A 6631-nucleotide genomic window follows, 5' to 3' on the forward strand; every position below is an offset into this window, starting at 1 on the left:
TACAATTGTTTTAGTTGCTTGTAATTGCTTGAATGGGTCAAGGGTTGGTCAATCTTTGACCAAAAACAAAGCTTTGAGGTCTATAGATGGTCAAAGTGCAAATTTGTACAAAGTTGCTCAAGTAACTTTGTATTTTGCAAAAGTTGTGCTTGACAACATTGACAACAATTTTCCAAAATGAAGCAAATTACAATTTTTCTCTTATGGCTTTGTATAGGAAGATGCCACATGTAAAAAAGGGGTATAAAATGTCATTACACACCCAAGAGAAGGGTTAGTATTCAAATTGTGTAGATTTAACTTTGAATTAATATCAAACTTTAGGCATTTTTTTTGTTACAGTCATCTTGCATGCTCAAAATCCAAATGCTAATGGATTGATTAGGTCTATTGGTTTACATGTATATTTAGGGTATTGAATGTATAATTATTTATTTTGATTTTGGTTCTTGATTTTTTGTTCAGGTAGGTCTTTTAAATCAATTTGTAACTATATAGTTCACTATCTTGATTGGAGTAGCATTGAGAATAATGGATTGCTTTTGAAGTCTAATAGTCAAATCCCTATGGACCTTTGGAATCAAGAAGATAAATGTATATAATGTATATATTCATTTTGAATTTTTTAGGAGATGGTTTTCTATGTTTAAAGAAAATCCATAGACAAGTAGGAGGCTACCCAGCTCGGTGAAGTTCAACAAAACAGAGAACAAAAGTATAGTAGATGGATTGACATGATCAATCCAGTTGTTTGGATGGAAGGAGTAATAAATGAAGGTACCCTAAGCTAAGGAAAAAATCTTGAGTAATTTATCTTCAAAAGGTTTTGAATGACCCTAGCAAATTGTTGTTTGTAATCCTTAAAACCCTTGAAAATAGTGATAAATTGGAAAGGGATTGTGCAGACACCTTGGTGACCTAACACTTTGTGAATATTGGAGTACTTTGAAAAGGGTATCCTAATTTGGATTTTTTTCTACAAATCCTTTGGAGAGTTTTGAAACTAAAATCTAAAAATTCAATTAGGAGGCCTAATTCCTACTAGCCCTAGTATCCCTCCTAAACAAGGAAATCTTAAGATCGTATGTAAACTAATGATTCAAACCTCTTCAATCACCTTGAAGATCATTAAATGCATGATAATAGAATCCCTACAAGTCATGGAAACTTGGTGAAAGTCTTGGTTCATCCTATAGTGGACCTCAAGACAAGGGATGTAGCTTTACCTTGGAGTTTGTGAAGAGTTTTAAATTGATGGGAGTTGAGTGGTAAAGTAGGGGAATAGAGGAATAATTCCCTTAGTGGTAGGGTGAAAAAAAGACCCTAGGAAGGTTATAGAAGAACCTTGAGTGGCTTGGTGGATAGGCTAAGGTAGAGTAACAATCCCTCCTCATCAATTATATATAAGATACTCTCCAAACTTAACTATTGTATTAAAAAAGTAAATTAAACTAATATATCTTGTATATGGATGAGATTATATTTTTTAAGATTTAATGTTGTAGAACTTGTAGGATATGTGCATAATGATTTTGTTGAGAGGAAAATATGAACTTTTAAGTAATCCTTATGAGAAACATGATATTAAGAACTAAAATTATTGTAGGGCATGCACAACATGAACTTTTAGAAAATACTTTAAAGACTTCAAGGAAAATGCTGTTGCAAATGTAAAGCTAGATTATGTCACTGATAAAATAGGATCATTAGAATCATCCAAACATCATCAAAATATGACTTGGGTAGTAGTAAATTCATGAGATCAACTAATTTTTTATAGCAGCATACATAACCATCATTGCTTCATTCAAAAGCAAAATAAACATTGATAACGCCCAAGTTGTACACTCATTTTCAAGATACACTGACAATAATAAAGATAAGATCAATTTTATACATTATATAAATTATATAACAAACAAGCTTCTAATTTGAGCCACACATTCATTTTTAGAATATTATCTATTATTAAATTAAAATTACTTAACACTTATTTTAATATAATATTTGTAGGAACTAGAAAACCATTCAAAGTAGAAACAATATTAAATCATTGCTTCATCAAACCAAATTTCTTGTGCACATAATGTTTATTTTCAATATTTATTTTCAAGCTACCCATGCAAGACAGCTCTATATTCTTTATCTATGGCTATTTAGCTAAACACTTGAACACATACATTACTTTAAAAAACTTTACAATTTATGAATATGTCACCATCACTAAATGTTCAAAATTTTAAATGTACAATTTGACTCCACTCTTACCCCAAAAACCACCACACTAGAGGCAAGAACTTTGGTGCTTGCAACCCTTGTTAAGATCTATCATATTCAATAGTAGTATACAATAATAATATATGATTGTTAAGTTTTGGTGGCATTCAATTTAATAGTGGTATTGTATGATAGTTAAGTTTTTGTGTGGTGTTCTCCTTACTATGGATCAAAATCTAACAAATAAAATAGACCTATTTTTTTCAATAATAATAATATTATTATTAATTTTAGGGTTTACATATAATCCTAATTGAAAAAGTGTGAACAAATTATAAAAATATAATTGAATGTGAATCATTAATTCAATTTGTTCAATTTGAACTTATAATTAGAAATTGAATAATATCTCAATTGTAATTTAGAGAATGTTAGACAAGTTATAGATTTCTAGCAACACTATTAAAAATAATGCATAGTGTACAATTTATTATCCTAATTAGATGTCTTCTTTACATTTCCCTCACCAATTGTCAACTATTCATTAGAACTTGATAACAATGTGCTTCTTTTGAATATAATGGACATGGCTAGGATTGAATTAATTGGGGGTGGGCGACGTTCCTATAGAGTTGTCTCAAGTCCTAATAAGAAAAAAAGAGTGGAAAAATATCAAAGCCTGAAAGAGTTAGATTCTAACTCTAAGTTTGAAGAAAGTGAGGAGAAAGGGAAACATGCAAGGAAAAAATAGAAAACTAGGAGGTTATAGTGCATCAATGATGATGACAAGGAAAATGTTACTAAGTCCCCTTGATTATGGAGGAAGTTTTTCATTATAAAGGTATATCTCATGTTTCAACTAGTTTCAGTTTAGACAAGCTGGATCTCATAGGTCGTTCAACCTAACCACCCATATAAAAAGCTATGAGATCTAACTTGTCCAAAATGAAACTAGCCAAAACATGAGATATATCTTTATCCTGAGAAACTTCCTCCATCTTCAGGGGGATTTAATAACATTTTCCTCTTCATCATCATGGATGTACTGGAACCTCCTAGCTTTTTGTTTTTTCTTGCATGTTTCCCTTTCTCCTCACTTTCTTTAGACTTAGAGTTAGAATCTAGCTCTTCCAGGATCTCATTGTTTTCCACTCTTTTTTCCTTATTAGGGTTTAAGACATCTCCACGGGAATGTCTCCCACCCCCAATTAATTAATTTCATCCTAATGTCACCCAAATCCACACCTTGAAATGCCTGAAATAACATAACTAAAAGTTCTAGTTTTACATCAGAGAAATGTGGACATGTGGAAGAAAAGAAAGAGGGAAAAAAAGATAGCTTAGAAGAGATAGACTCAGATTTTGTGTTTAAGGGGATTGGGAAAAAAGGAACCCATGATGCGAGGTAGGAGTAGGAATCTAGGAGGAACTTCTATTAAGGAACAATATGATATAATCCAAGATACTTAAAAAGCTTACTAGGATATAGACACCCATGTTTTGGCTAGCCTTAGTATGGGCATGGTGGATCTCATGAGAAATGATGATAACCTAGGCACAAATGATAACTCATCCATGACAACTACTTCCCCTCTCAAGAGGCCTAAGGGGCACCTCCTTATTTCCCCTTCCCCTAAGAGACCCCTTGTCAAACCCCCCGACCCCTTTTATTCCTCCCATGCACCCCTTTGTTCAAGACCCCCTCCCACCCCCCAATTTGGATCAAACTACTTTCGAATAGGTTGAAGCTGAATTGAAGAAATTGTGGATCGAGATGAAAAAACAAAAGAACCTACCAATTTATTTGAACATGAGGTTCATCACTCAGGTGGATTTTTTTGTAAAGTTTATGCATTTTGTAGTAACCATTCTCTAGCTTCTTCAATCAATGAAGATGGGAGTTAAGGTGGAGGAAGATGAGGAGAGCACCAAAAGACTCTATAGGTTCCAGTCAGATGACATGTTGAATGTGCTACAAGAGAAACCAACCCCCTAATGAGAAGAAAGAATGACAACTTGGCCTCATTCAGTTTTAATTTGTTAAAAAAAATTATGATGGTTAAACTTTGGTCTTGTGTGGCTAATATGGAAACTTTTTATATGAACCTTAATGCTGGTAGCTTAATTAGTTTTCTTACTGGTAACTCGTATGACACTATAGACTATAATGGTTTTGATAGTAGATTGATAAACTCTTATAGGTACTTATTTTTTATGATAATGGGTAGCTAATGTGTTGTTTATGATCCAAGTCAATGAGCTGTCTGTCAGGTGATAGTGCTTCCATGGTGAGTCACCCATTTTGGACTACTCGCATTATAAAAGACAAATGTAATATCAAATATGCAACTCCTTTAGCCACATAATAATATTTGATGCTAAGGAGATGATTGCCTTCTTAGGCATAATAAATGATATAATGCCTAAATTAATTATGTGAAGTTGGACTCTATTATCTTCGATTGTTAAGAATATATTCAATTGTTATTAGATTAAAGACTAAAGTAACTTTTTCTTAGATTTAAAGTCAAAATTTATTTTAATTATGTATTTATATTTTTATAAAAATATTAATAAAAAATTTCAAATACTATATCTCAAACTACAACAAAAAAATCAAAATCTACAATCTAGCTATTGGTTACGTATATTATTTTTAGATTTAATTTTGTAAGATTTTTGCATCAACATTTTGGATCTGACTATGTCTTCCAATCTTAGAAATGAGAAATAAGACAAGACAAATAACAAATCATAAAATTTGATATAGAACACCTAGGAAAAAAATCATCCATTTAAATCTAAAAGTAATAGATACTACTCTTTAAATCTTTAAAGATTCTTGTAATCAAGAATCTATCACTTCATAATTATTAAATTTAAAGTCCCTTACATAATACCACTTTTTAAGTCATTCTTGACTTACTTGATAGAATAAAGACTATAACCCATCATACATAAAATAAGAAAAGAGAAAAATAAATCATACAATTTCATCCAAACCTCTAAAAAGAGCAATCTATAGAAAAACATTTAAAATTCTAAATTCTAAATTTATATATATTCTTATTAAAAAAACGATAATCTAAAATCTCCCTACAATAACTTTCAATGAAAGACGCTTAAATTTCTTTATACTTGTTTAAATTTTATAAGATTAGATGTTTGCATATAAATAATAATAATAATTTGATAGATCATAAAATCTAAATTCCATTATATGAAAATAAAGTAACTCAATCATCTCCCTCTCCCTCTCTGTGACAATTATTATCTGTCATTAGTAAAACAAGAAATGCACAGGCTGATACATTCGAGCAGTCGAGTTTTCTCTCTTCCATCTTGTACGGCAACCGCAAGAAGAAATGATCCGCTTCCCGAACCTCAGAATTTATAAGATTCGCTTCCTTACAATTAAGGTGCTCCAAGATTTTTGCTAGGGTGTTCTTTGGATTTTCTGAGCGCCTCTGTAGCTGTTCAGATAAAGAAACATTTTAAATCAGCTTGGGCAGATCTGCTCTATGTGAAATTTAAGCTCTTGTATCTGAATTCTGATTGAATTGTCATCCATCTCTCTTTCTCAGGTTTCGGTTTAAATTGATTTTGTGTACCATGACGGCTGTTGGCAGCGGCGAATGCAGAATTAACATCATCACTACTGATGAAGAAATTAGCTGCAACGAGTCTCGAAACAGCGGAATTCTAAGAAAAGTTTGGTTAAATATAAGCAATGTTGTGATGGGGTGGTGTAGAGAGATAATGGATGTTGGAAGAGAGGATCCCAGAAGGATTACGCATGCCTTCAAAGTTGGGCTGGCACTGTCATCGGTCTCTCTGTTAAGTCTTTGGAATGCTTTATTCCGCAGGATGAGATTTGGTAACTATGCAATTTGGGCAGTCATGACTGTCGTTGTCGTTCTCGAATTTTCTGCGGGTACGAGTTTAATCTGATTTACCCCTTGTTCGATTGTTTCTAACGCAACCATCTTTTTCTAATGCCTGTTGTTTCTACTTGAACAGAGGAATTGGAACCATGGTGGCTGCATTTCTTGCCTTCCTCGTTTGCCACGTGTCAGAGGTGGTAGTGCTAGGAAAGGCGTTTGTAGTGGGATCTTCCCTCTTCATCGTGGGTGAGTATTTGTGCTCTCTATCTTGGAATCACCTTGTTGCATTCACCAAATCTCAATTAGTTACACTCATTTTGCAGGAGCGGCTGCCACGTATGCGCGTTTCTTCCCTTCCGTCAAGAATAAATTTGACTATGGAGTGCTCATATTCCTGCTCACATTCAGCATGATAACCGTCTCTGGATATCGAGTGGAGAATATATCACGCATGGCATACGAACGCTTCACCACCATACTCATCGGATGTGGAGTGTGCTTGGTTGTAAGTCTGCTGATCTTCCCCACCT

General features: G+C 33.0%; 1 pseudogene; it reads left to right on the forward strand.

Annotated features, from left to right (window-relative positions):
• Positions 1-5776, forward strand: part of LOC149563420 (pyruvate decarboxylase 2-like) — a 70686-nt pseudogene extending 64910 nt beyond the window's left edge.
• The last annotated feature ends 855 nt before the right edge of the window (positions 5777-6631 follow it).

Source organism: Cupressus sempervirens, chromosome 4, assembly GCF_028749045.1.
Source record: "Cupressus sempervirens isolate cs-2001-9-10 chromosome 4, ASM2874904v1, whole genome shotgun sequence".
Lineage (NCBI taxonomy): Eukaryota > Viridiplantae > Streptophyta > Pinopsida > Cupressales > Cupressaceae > Cupressus > Cupressus sempervirens.